The sequence below is a fragment of the Selaginella moellendorffii genome, unplaced genomic scaffold (genome assembly GCF_000143415.4).
Source record: "Selaginella moellendorffii unplaced genomic scaffold, v1.0 SELMOscaffold_23, whole genome shotgun sequence".
Classification (NCBI taxonomy): Eukaryota; Viridiplantae; Streptophyta; class Lycopodiopsida; order Selaginellales; family Selaginellaceae; genus Selaginella; species Selaginella moellendorffii.
In genome coordinates this window covers 1,007,311-1,019,669 of record NW_003314284.1, presented here as the reverse complement: position 1 = coordinate 1,019,669, position 12,359 = coordinate 1,007,311, and positions in this window count along the sequence as shown.

The window sequence follows — 12,359 nt, the reverse complement described above, 5'->3', positions numbered from 1 at the left end:
TTCGGACTCGGTCTCAGTCTCGGACTCGGTGTCGGACTCGATCTCAGACCCGATCTCAGACTTGACTTCGGACTCGACCTCGAACTTGGTCTTGGACCCGATTTGGATCTCGGACTCTGTCTCGAACTTGGTCTCGAACTTGGTCTCCGATTCGGTCTCGGGCTCGATCCCGGACTCTATCTCGAACTCGGTCTCAGAGTCGGTCTTGGACTCGATCTCAGACTCGGTCCCATCTGATGAACCCTTTGTCATTTTGGTCATGTTTTCAGGGATGCTTTAGCCTACGACACCTTGGGGAGTTAGTTCCTTACAACTAGATTCCAAATGTTGAGTCTTTCCGCCGTGAATGCCTCCACTGCAGGCAACTCTCCATGATACTTGGCCACGCCGAGTTCCACAGGACCTTCAATAGTTCGCCCATTGATGACTTTCCATGGACTCACCCCAATACTCGAATGTGGTGAGTTGTTATAACACATTTTCGCAAGTCCCAAATGACTTACCCAATCAGTCTGGTCTCCGGAGTCATAGCATCGTAAATAATCCTCCAGCTGCCTATTCACCCTTTCCGTTTGTCCATCTATCAAGAAGCGTTAGTGCCATCCAACTTGACTTAATACCCAATACCTGTCTGTGGGTGATAGGCTGTGCTGAATTTCAACTTGGTGCGATACTGTTCCAGGAGAGTTCTCCAGAACCTGCTGGTGAAGATCTTATCTCTATCCGAGATGATCTCCTCTAGCCTTCCCCGCACTCGAACCACTTGTTTGAAAAACAACTTCGCCATACCTTCCGCATCCACTTCCGTTGTGGTGGGTATGAAATGTGCCATCTTCGAAAATCGGTGCACCACCACGAGTATCGCATCAAACCCCTCACTTGGGGGAAGTCCCGTGATGAAGTCCATCGTAAGACATTTCCACGGACGATCTGGAATTGGGATGCTTTGTAACAAGCCCTCACTAGCCTTAGTTACGGCTTTGATCTGCTGACATGTTGGACATGTCCTTACATAGTCTTGGACGTCCTTAGCCATATCTGGCCAGTGGTACTTCCTCTTGAGTAAGCCCATCGTCTTGGGCACTCCGCCGTGTCCCGCAAGAGGTCCGTCATAACACTCTTCTAAGGTTACTTTCCTTAGTTCCCCTTCTGGAACATACACCCTCGTTTGCTTGTAATAGATAAGTCTGTTGCGTTCTGCATAGCCCGTTTTCTCTTCCATTGGCAGCTCACCTCATTGGTGAGCTTCCCGTGCCTCCAAATTCCTCAACAACACTTCTTCTGTTAGACTATTGTTCTCATATACTGTCCGCACATCATCCTAAAAGGTTGCTGTCGCCCTGGATATTGCCAACTTCAAGCTCGCTTTTCGACTTAGTGCATCTGCCACGATGTTGCTCTTCCCAGGCTTGTACAGAATCTCGCAATCAAACTCTACCAAAGCATTGGCCCACCGACCCTGTTTCCCTCTCAGGTCGGGCTGTGGCAAGAAGTGTTTCATTGCCACATTGTCTGTGTAAACCTTGAAGTGTCTCTTAAGGTAATGTTGCCACTCCTTGAGCGCCTTGACCACCGCAAACAATTCCTTCTCGTGGGCAGGCCACTTTTGCTGAGCCTTGTCCAACTTTTTCGAGAAGAATACTACTGGATGGTTGTCTTGCTTCAAAATTGCGCCCAAGGCAAAGTCTGAAACATCCGTTTCTACCTCAAAGTCTTTACCAAAGTTTGGTAACGCCAACACGGGAGCCTTCCTCAACTTCCCCTTGAGGTGGACAAATGCTGCTTCACATTCCGCTATCCATACCATCTTCCTTTTTCCCGTTTGGTCCATTAAGGGTTAAATAATGTTTGATAAACTTTCGGTAGTAGTTGCATAGCCCCAAAAATGCCCTTAATTGTTTTGAACACAATGGTGTTCATCCCGTGTCCAAAATCACAATCTAAAGACATTTCATTTTTAGTAGGTTTCAAGCTTGTGTGAAAGCCTAAAGCATGTATTGCTCGAAGGGGGAGGGGGGGCGGCGGCTCTCTAAGGGGTTCTAAATGTATAATAGCGATAGTGGGTTGAATGCATGTCCAACCACCTGAGACATTAGTTTAGCTCCCACTGGGTTATGTTGCTCTTTGTTCTACGTCCAACTTGGGTTTAAGTCTAAGCTCCACACTACTCTAGTCGGTGGGATACTTTTCTCCTCGCATTAAGCCACCAATATGCTAGATACCATTTAACACCATTTTGCATGCAGGTGCTAGATACGGGGAGCTATTACTCGTGGGATTGTACTGGACCCTTGTTTGGTAGTGCAATGGGCTTAGAGTTCAACTCTAAATTCAGGTGCACTATAATGTCAAACCACCAGTATTCAAAAATAGCACTAAACTCTATTTAGCTCTATTTTGTGTACTAGGATGTTAAATGCTCTAGGACTGTTCTAATATCACTCCATGCTCCTATCCCTTTGTGCTTTGGGTTGAATGCTTGAGAGTTATTCCATGCTTTAATTCCTTTACTCTTTGGATGTATGTTCGAGAGTTTGGCTTTGTCCTTTCATTCAGTGGCTCAAGGCCTTGAAACATAAATTCCACTATACTATCATTGGAAAGAGTTTAGGTTCTTCTTCATGGTTATCCTATGGTATATCACTATAGGGTAAAGGGTGAAAAACACATGTGCTACAACTAAATAAAAATTTCTAGAATCTAAAAAGCACAAAAGTTATTTGTCAATGAATCCTTTTAAATAATCTTTATTGCCATGATGGCAAGATGTTAGTATTGCTAGACCCTTTATCAATTTCCACCCAGTTGAGAAACTAATCTTTACATATGCACTTAGCCAAAAGAGCATAATAATGGCATTCTTAAATTTTATTAATGAAGCATACTTGACCTAGTTAAAAAAACTCATTCATTTGATTGTATTTACTAGTGTTGGGAACCCTTAGGATATTGAGATTAGTCCCTCAATATTTGTTAAATGATAGCTTACTATGTTTGTTAACCATAAATGGTCTAATAAGTCTCTAAATTGGAGAGATTATATTCCTTAAAGGATGGCTAAGGCATGGTGAGCTTTCAATGTCAAACCATTGACAAATATTGAGACACTCTCATTATCATTACATATGTGTTAGTTCTATTTAGTCTCAGTAGCTATTTATGGAGGTATTTAGACTTTTTGGTGAAGCATATTTACGGAATGTAAAGTTTATTATGGACATGATGGTGTTGTTCCTGTATCCAAATTCACAATCTAGTGTCATTCCATATTTAGTTAGTTTTCATTATTGTTCTAAATACTAACTTCTGGGATTGGGGTGTAAACCTAAAGTATGCATTCCTTTGGAGGGGTTCCAAATGTATAGTAGGGATAGTGGATAAGTCAGATATGGCTAACTAACTTGAGGCATAATCTAGCTCTTTGGGATGATTAATTAGTTCATATAGAATAATTAGTTTATACAATGGAAGCATTGATAAATTCAATTATAAGATGAATGAGGACTCCCTTATTTAGTTAGCTTAAGGGGAGAAAAATAAAGTGGTGGATAAATGAGGATAAAATCTCTCATTAAAGGGATGCTCCACTAATACTTGAATAAAGTTAAAAAAGAATCACCAGTTAAAGCTCTCTACTAATTAAACTAACTAAGGTTAAAGATACCTTATTAAATTAATTTTGGAATAATACTAAGCTACAAATAATAAATTATTACCACATCCTAGACACAATGTAATTTAACACCAAAAACTAAATGCAACCAAATAATACAGATAGAGATGGAATCAATATGATAACATACAAAAATCATCCCAATGACATAATCCCCACAACACATCTTGTAAAGCAAATTTATCACTATAAAATCATTATCAAGTTAAATAAATTTTTAGTAGTCCTTGACAAAGTATACAAGCAATCATTAGTCACTAAATAACCAACAATCACTTTTTAGTTCACCTTTATAAAACCTAAACACTGAACTCATATCATTAAGTTATATATATGTCTAACAGAAAGCTAACACACTAGGTATAACATATGGAAACATGAAGAAATATAGTTAAATTAACTACTTGAATCCAAAAGTCAATCACAAAGACCATTAAATAAAAAAATTAAATTTAAAAGTTCCATAAATATATTCATGTGTGTGTTGATATATATATATGTGTATGTGTGTGTGTGTGTGTGTGTATAAAAACAGACACATGAATATATTTATGGAATTTATAAATAATTTTTTTATTTAATGACTATAAAGCAAAATCTAGAAAATGTCTTTGAAAGGACTTTTTAAATACCTTTACTAAATAAATTCATATTTATAACATAATGTATTTAATAAAGTATTTAAAAAAAATTTAAGAATGTGTTCTTTTATATTATCTTTTATTCAATCTAACATTGGAGATAACCTTTTACATTTACAAGAATTGAATTTAAATAAATTCTAGTTGGATTTGGAAGACCACCAAAAGTAGTGCAAACTGCTGATAATTTTACCCAACCATCATATGATATTGTTACAATTGCACTATTACATGATAATTGAAAATCACGACCATGACCCATAACCCCATTAGTATTTGTAATACAGTTATTAAGAGTAATTGTTGATTTTTGATTTATAAAAGGTTCACATACAGCTTCAAATTTCCAACCTTTACTTTCATCATTATCATCAATTCTTATAAGCTTCATTGTACTAATATCACATGTATCAACAAAATCACTATGTGTTATCACCTATATAAATATAGAAAAAGAGAGTAAGAATTAGTTAATTAAAATTATACTTACAAAGAACTTAAAAATATTTATAATTAAAGTAAAAAATATTAAAGACCCCATAAAGTGCAGCTTAACCAACAAGTATAATCTCCTTAAGTTCTAGATTAGTACAATTAATAACTTCAATAAATTTAAAATTCATTGTTTTAAGAAACAGTTCCTTTTCTACTATTTCTAGTAGCATATAAAACTCATCTTAATAGAAACTCATTTTTAATTAGATTATTACATATGTTCTAAGTGGAGCCATTTGTCAAAAGAATGAGAAAAGAAATAAAAAATAAAAATAAAAGAGGCATGAATTTGTGAATGAAATTTAAACACATGTAATTTTATATTATCAAGATTTATTTAGAAGAAACAAAATTAATATCTATGAGGTTAAGCTCTATTTCGTTAAAGTGGGAATTGTCATTATCCCACTTGTAAAATAAGGTTTCCAAACCTTTATATAGTATATAAATATAACAAAATTCAACTGCATTGAGGCACATGCCATTTTATTTTAAACAAGGAAATGTCTACTCAATCACTTCTCCTCCCCCTGCCACTGCTTCACCTCTCTCTTCTCCTTGTCATTGTCGTCCAATTTCTTTCCATCCTTTTAATATTGGCTCAGTTGCTCCGAGTCTAGGTGGAGCCCAAGTCCCCATTCAATCTTTACTTTCCCCTTATTAATAAAACAACTTCGTAGACTTCCAATAACATGCTGTAACACTTCTAGTATAATGCAAATCCTCTCAAAGAATTGTCTTTTAATATTAATACAATGGCATGGAACCCCATGCCATAATAAGCTACATTTTTAAATAAATACATGCCATCTCAGACTGTTATTTTTTGCCTCCAATGCTTATACAATAATCTTGGAATTTCATCACTCTCCACACTATCAGGATTTAAACCCAATAGTAATGCCATCTCTTCTCTAATACGTCCACGCTCATGTTCAGTGGTCGAAGAACCCATCCGGTTGAGCAGATTATGGAGATGCGGATAGTGCTTGGCTAGACAATATACATGCCATAAATGATGACTGGTGTCTGTCCGATCAAATGGCTTCTGATATACCGTTCCATCTGCCATTTGGTTGATTTCTGCAGCCACCTCCTGGACTGGCCGGTTCTCTATCACCATCGCTTCAAGCCGTTTTGCAAGGTCCCCCAGAACATACGGTTTCTTCTCCCTAGTTTCCATACTACAAGAGATGGGGTGCACTGCATATGTGTGCGTGTTCGCTGCAGTTTTAATCGGCGAGTCATCGATGATGAGGATTTCACTTGACCTAGCAGTCCGATTCATCACTACAGCCTCTGGCTTGACGAAGATGGGCTTGCTACCCCTCACATGGACCATAGTCAAGCAATCCTCCTGCGTTAGGAGAAAGTCAAATGGTAATATTACTCGCGTCTGATCGTGCATCATCTGTAGCAACGTTAATGCATTGTGGCGCATCATGGATGTCCAAACTCCCAATTGCAAATTGAACCCAGCCCTCTGTTTTAAGTGTCGCATGGTCATTATTAGATCCCGCAGTTTCTCCCGTGTGATTAATGTGAATCTGTCTCTTTTGACCAACTTGCGACCGCAGGCTTTGGAGGGTGCAGTGACATTCGAGGACGAGCCACGCTCATAGGAGAAAAGGACACCGTTCAGATCAAAAACGATACAGTACTTTCGCCGTGACTCTGAAATGAAATGTGTTAGCATAAAAAATGGTACAAGTCAATTTTACCATCTACAATATTAGCGAATGGTGCTCCCGATGGTCATTCAGAGGGTTTTGGTCGAGGAAACGTGAAGGGCGGAAATACTCTCCTCTGCAATGTGGGGTCAATCGCATCCGATGGCGTGTGGGCACATGCCATTTCAGCTGTAGACTCTGGTACAACTGGCTCAACAGTGGCATGGGGTGGTTCCGATGGCGTGTGATCACATGCCATTTCAGTTGGTGCCTCCGTTGGCAAAGTGGACATGACCGAACAGGCAGCAGGGGCGGTGTAGGGAGGTTCCAACGGCGCGTAGTCAAACGATTGGGCACACGTTGAGTCCGTTGGAAATGAGGATACGACCGGCTCGGCGGCTGGGGCGGCCTCATGCGGGTCCAATGGCGCCTGGTCACCGTCAGTTGGATACGTGGACAAGATTGACTCAGTGGTATGGGCAGCATCAAGTGGAGCGTGGTCAGCTTGCTTGGCGTTGATATGGATAGTAGCCTCCACCAGCTCTGATGACTCTTGCAGGCAAGTAGAGTCCACTGGCGGATCCATATGCATGTCCAAATATCTCCCTTCGATTGAGATGGTATCCTCCCTACTGGCTACTAAAAACAAACTCATTAGCACATTGAATCGACTATACTGTATTTACCATCAACTGCTATTGGGCGCACTGCTGATTCTGAAGGATTGGACATACGTTTCGACCCTTGCTTGGCACTATCCTTCCTCGACACTAAAAGCTAGAGTTTGTATCTTAATTCAACTGAATAATCTCTACTTACCATTTCTTCTGCAACCTACATGGACAATGTTAGAATGGTAAAAGGTTAGGAATGGATGTACTATTATTTACCTGATGGTTTGTCTTGTATGACCTTCCTCCGCTGCTCTTTGGCCACCTCAGGCTGGCCATCGTTGTCATCATCGTTATCGTCGTTATTGTGATCGTCACCATTGTGAGGACCATCCAAGTCCTCTTCGTCCTCCTCTTCTTCATCCTCCTCTTCTTCGTCCTCCTCTTCTTTGTCCTCCTCTTCGTCCTTCTGCTCTTCCTGCTCATTATCTTTCTCTGGCTCCTCATCCCCCTCCTGCATTTCTTCCATAGGCTGCTCAGGCTGGATGGCTTGTTTTTCCAGGACCATCTTGGGAAAATCATTTGGCCGAGTCTCCATCTCAAAATACAAGACATCCATAGCCTGTTTTAGTGCTTGACCTAGGACCGTATCCTCACCCGACTGTCTTAACATGGTTTCTGCACGTTCTTGCACCCTTCGAAGACGACGAGATGAGAAAAATGTGGCCCTGACTTGAAAAGCATCCCTCATCCATTGTACCTCTCCATTGAGATTGGGGAAGGGGAGTCCGCCATAGGAATTTGAGTCAGGAGGTGGTGACTGGCTCCTTTCACTCAGCCCTTGATCTGCAATGAATGGCATGAGCACACACGTCATAACCGCGAGGCATTACCTATCATCTTTTCGTTGCCCTTCTTCCTTTTCGAATCAAATGCCTCTGATCCCGACGACTGTCCAACGTGCTTTCGCTTTTTATGACCACTGTCAGTTTGAACTTGACTGGTGCTTGCCTGTTTTGCCTTTGAAGAAGTGTCTCCTGCAAGGAATGGCATGAGACCACATGGCATTGCAAATATAATTTGTACCTCCTTTTTTCCTATTGCTTGTTTGTTTGTCCTTCTTCGACGCGCCACCAGTGCGCTTTTCAGTCCTCGTGTCTGAATATTCACAACGATCTATAATCAAAATGGCGTGAGGCCTCACGTGACCTTACCTTGTGCAGGTTGTGAGCTCGGCCTAACATCAGTAGCTGTTAACGCCGTTTCAGCATCTGGGGGTGGCCACGCTCCTGCATACAGAGCTTGTGAGATAACATTTAAACTTAAAGTGCGTACTCACCAGGTTCGCAGAGAAGATACTGTTTTTCTTTGGCAACTGTAATTATATGCTCCATTGAAGTCACCTCTTCAATGGAGTTTGTCACCGCAACACACGGGACACCCTTGAGTAGTGCGGCTCGAAAGAATAGTCCGCCGCAGTTGTACTCGACAACGCATTTGCCCTTGGTGTCACCCGCTATTGCGTTGAAGACCCAGCTGAGCATTTCCCATGCTGCACCTGGAGCTTTCTTTGGATTCGAAAGCTCCATAGCCGTCTTCAGTTCCTCAGGCACGGGTAAATTGACCTCCCTCAGATCAATTCGATTGGCCTTGTCGAACGAAGCTGGGAAGTCACTCCAGTCCCACTCTGCTGCAGGACCAATAACAAGGGCGAGTGTGAAGATGCGGACATTCGTCGGTATCTTCTTCTTAGCCATTATCCCATGGATCTCCCGCATCTCCTTGCCTTTCAACCGAGCCTTCACCTCGTTCAAGGCCTTCCAGAACTTGTGATAGGATTCGGAGTCGTAGATCATATAGTGGACTGAAGATTCCACCTCTGCAAGTCCCACCATTAAGTCAATGATGGAGCTGACTTCGTCTGCATGAGTGATCTCTTCGTTTATGAAGTTCATCACACAAAAGATGTTCTTGACCTGCTCATCTCTGCGGGAAACGATGCTCCTCCACCTTTGATCCTCATCCGAATTCACGTATACCCGGTAAGGTTCTCGATAGGCCTCTGCTGCGGGGTCGAGCTGTTTCTGAAGTCGGCGGTCGACATCCCTCTTAATGAAATTTGGATACTGATCCAACTTCTCAGCTTTACTTTTCGTGGCATCCCGCAGCAGATCGATGAACTTGGGGGCCCCCTTCACGTACTCGTCGATGTCTTCATTTGACAACTCCAGCTCTTCCATCATCTCTTGCGTGGTGTCGATGCTCACCCTCTCCACGGCCACTTGCTCGAAGATCCAATCCTTCAATAGCGCACAAGCTCTCAGAGTCGTGCACAAGTCCTCGTATGTCACAATATGGCCGGGAGTCATTTTGGTCTTGTTGAAGACTACCTCACCACGTAGAAGAGCATTAGCCACTGTCAGAAGGTCGTCGTCGTCTAGAGACCGCGAGAAATGCAAAGCGTTGAGCTTCAAATCATTGGGCTTCCGGCCGTCCTCCACACCCATTGAGTTTAGCAACTCCCCGTCATGGTACCTCCTCAGCACATCTACCCATTTGTCAAAAACAACTTTTGTCGCGAGTAGAATGTTATGGATGCTGAGTGTGTCATTGACCCCCAGTGTTTTCGAGAGAAGACTCGAGAATTCCTGCAATGGAAATGGCGTGAGGCCACATGCTATGCCACATGCAACGAGGCTTACCTGCCAGGCGCTAGTTGCTAGTGCACGTTCTTGTCCTGGTTTTTGTGGCTTCTTCAGTTGAACCCAGAGCTTCCGTGTTCGTGCCAATGTCTCGTGCAGACCCGATTTATAGCACGTTTCTTGCTTAACATTCTGCGCATGGGAGATGGATATGATAGATCGGAGGGGCGAGTTGCCTTTTATCAGGCGGACAACTCTTGTCTTGAAGACTTTCTTCACCTCCTCGCCCACCATAATATCCAGAACTATCTCTTGCATCGCCAAGCTAGAATGCTGCCCGGAGACGGCATAGAACCGGATGTTCTGATCGTCCGACACCTTCTTATTGATCAAGTTTGGAAACCTCGTCTCGTCCTTCATTGTTTGGTAGTAGGGGATCACGTCTGCGATGTCGGGTGTTACTGGACTTGCCAGCATCTTCTGCTTCAGTTTCTCCACCCACTCATCAGATACTAGCCTGTGGTTGTATTTGCTTTAGATGTCGATATGGCTCACGTCGATTGTATATACTTTGTTGGAATAGTAACAAGTACTATTATCTGCGACGATTTTTGCTGCCTCTTCTTGCTTTTTCTGCTCTTTGCGGCTCTTCTTTTTGGTGGGTGTAGTGTTCGAACCCGAGGCAATGGCATCACCGAGTAGCTTCTTTTTTGGAGTAGCAGAGTCGGACGTCGGCTTGAGCTTGACCACCCTTTTCTGCTTCGGGGTAGTTTCCAGATCGACCCCCTTCCCCTTCGCTTTGCGAACTGGAGGCACTCTCAACGGCTCAATGTTGGAATATAGTTTTTGAACATCGCCGTAGGTGAGGTCCGTGGATTCCATGTGATCTTCATAGACCCGCAGCGTCTTTGAAATTGTGGGCCTCCTGGACAACCTCTCCCTAACTCCCTCTAGGAATTCCTCATAGCCGCTGCCCCCCTCCGGGAAGCCGCTAGGATGTGCAAGGTGGATCTTGAAGGCGGACGTTGTCTCTACCACAAGTGCCAGTCCATATTCTTGCATGGAACTGCATGGAGTGTCTGTCACTTGGATGAGGATCCCCATGCATTCTTTTCTCCCACCATCTGTGTTGTACAGCATCAGATCCTCGCCTTCCATCCCGAAAGTCCAACTGGTGAGCTCCTCCCCCTTCTCTGCATCCACATTGACAGTGGCTGGAAGAAGAACGCAATTCCTCGCCTGTTCAGAAATGCACAACAATTAGAGCTGACAGATGAAAAGCTAGCAGCTGGAAATAACGTGAGGCCACACGCCATTCACCACTGCATCAGATGTCTTGAGGCTGCATCCTAAGATAGCGTGAGGCTACACGCCATCTGTAACCGGACTGCACTCGAGAGCCCAATCGGTGCATGCCAATGTTGCTACTGAATGGCATGTGGCCTCATGCCATTTTCTACTTGGCCTAAAAGACTTACCATTTGAAGCCGAATGGAGGCCGTGACAATCGAGGCCGGACTCGCTGGTGAATGTGCACTGTGTGTGCAGCGGATCGTAGCAGCAAGGCTACTCTGCCACTTACAGTTGGAGAGTGGCGTTGAAATCTCCCGGGACGCCAAGTGGGCTGCGTGTGGGTGGCGGAGTGGGCGGCGGAGTTGGCGGCGAAGTTACAAACTGGGTGTGTCTTGAAGTGGATGCCGATGCACATGAGTGCGATGCGAGCGCGAGTGTGATGCAAGCGCGAGTGGACGCCGATGCACACGAGAAACCTGTAGAGAAGTGAGCGTGATCGCGAGTGGGAGCGCGAGTGTGCGAGCGCGAGTACGAAGCAAAATGCAAAACCTAACCTCACACGCGCGAAATGTCACAACGGTTCGTAATCCCGCCACGTCATCATTCCTCGGACTTGGGCGCCACCATTAATTTCTGGATTGCCGCGCGCATGCAAGCACGCAAAATCCAAAAGAAATCCGCAACGTCATCATTCCTCGGACTGCATGCACGCGAAATCCAAAAGAAAGATCATGATTGGGATATCATTTAATACCCTCGCTATATTTATACCATGCATGATTGGATATTCCAAAGCATCTTGTATTTCCAAAAATGGCAGATGTTCAGCTAAATAAAGAAATTCTATCTGTTTCTATTTTTCTCTCAAATCAATATTATAGCGTGTGGGCTCATGCAATTTTGAACCAAAGAAACCCAAAAAACGTTGGACCCAAAATATTTTGAAAAAACCCAAAAAACCCTAAACATTTTAAACCCAAAAATCCAGGCGTCCTGTGGCGTTATTCCTTGAATGGCGTGTGGGCGCATGCCATTTTCAGGGCCAAATGCTGAATGGAGAAAAATTCCCTTTCAGTGCAAATGCTGCAAGAGGCAGATGCCGAGCACAAAGGACTGTAACTACCTCACATGACACAGATAAACTTTTCTCTATTTGGCAAAGATAAACTTTATAGCGTGTGGGCTCATGCAATTTTGAACCCAAAAAATGCACCAAAAAATTCTCGGCGTCATCTGGCGTTATCTCTTGAATGGCGTGGGGCCGCATGCCATTTTCAGGGGCACATAGGAGTATATTCCTAGGATATTCTGACACGCGGGAGATTTTTTTGAGT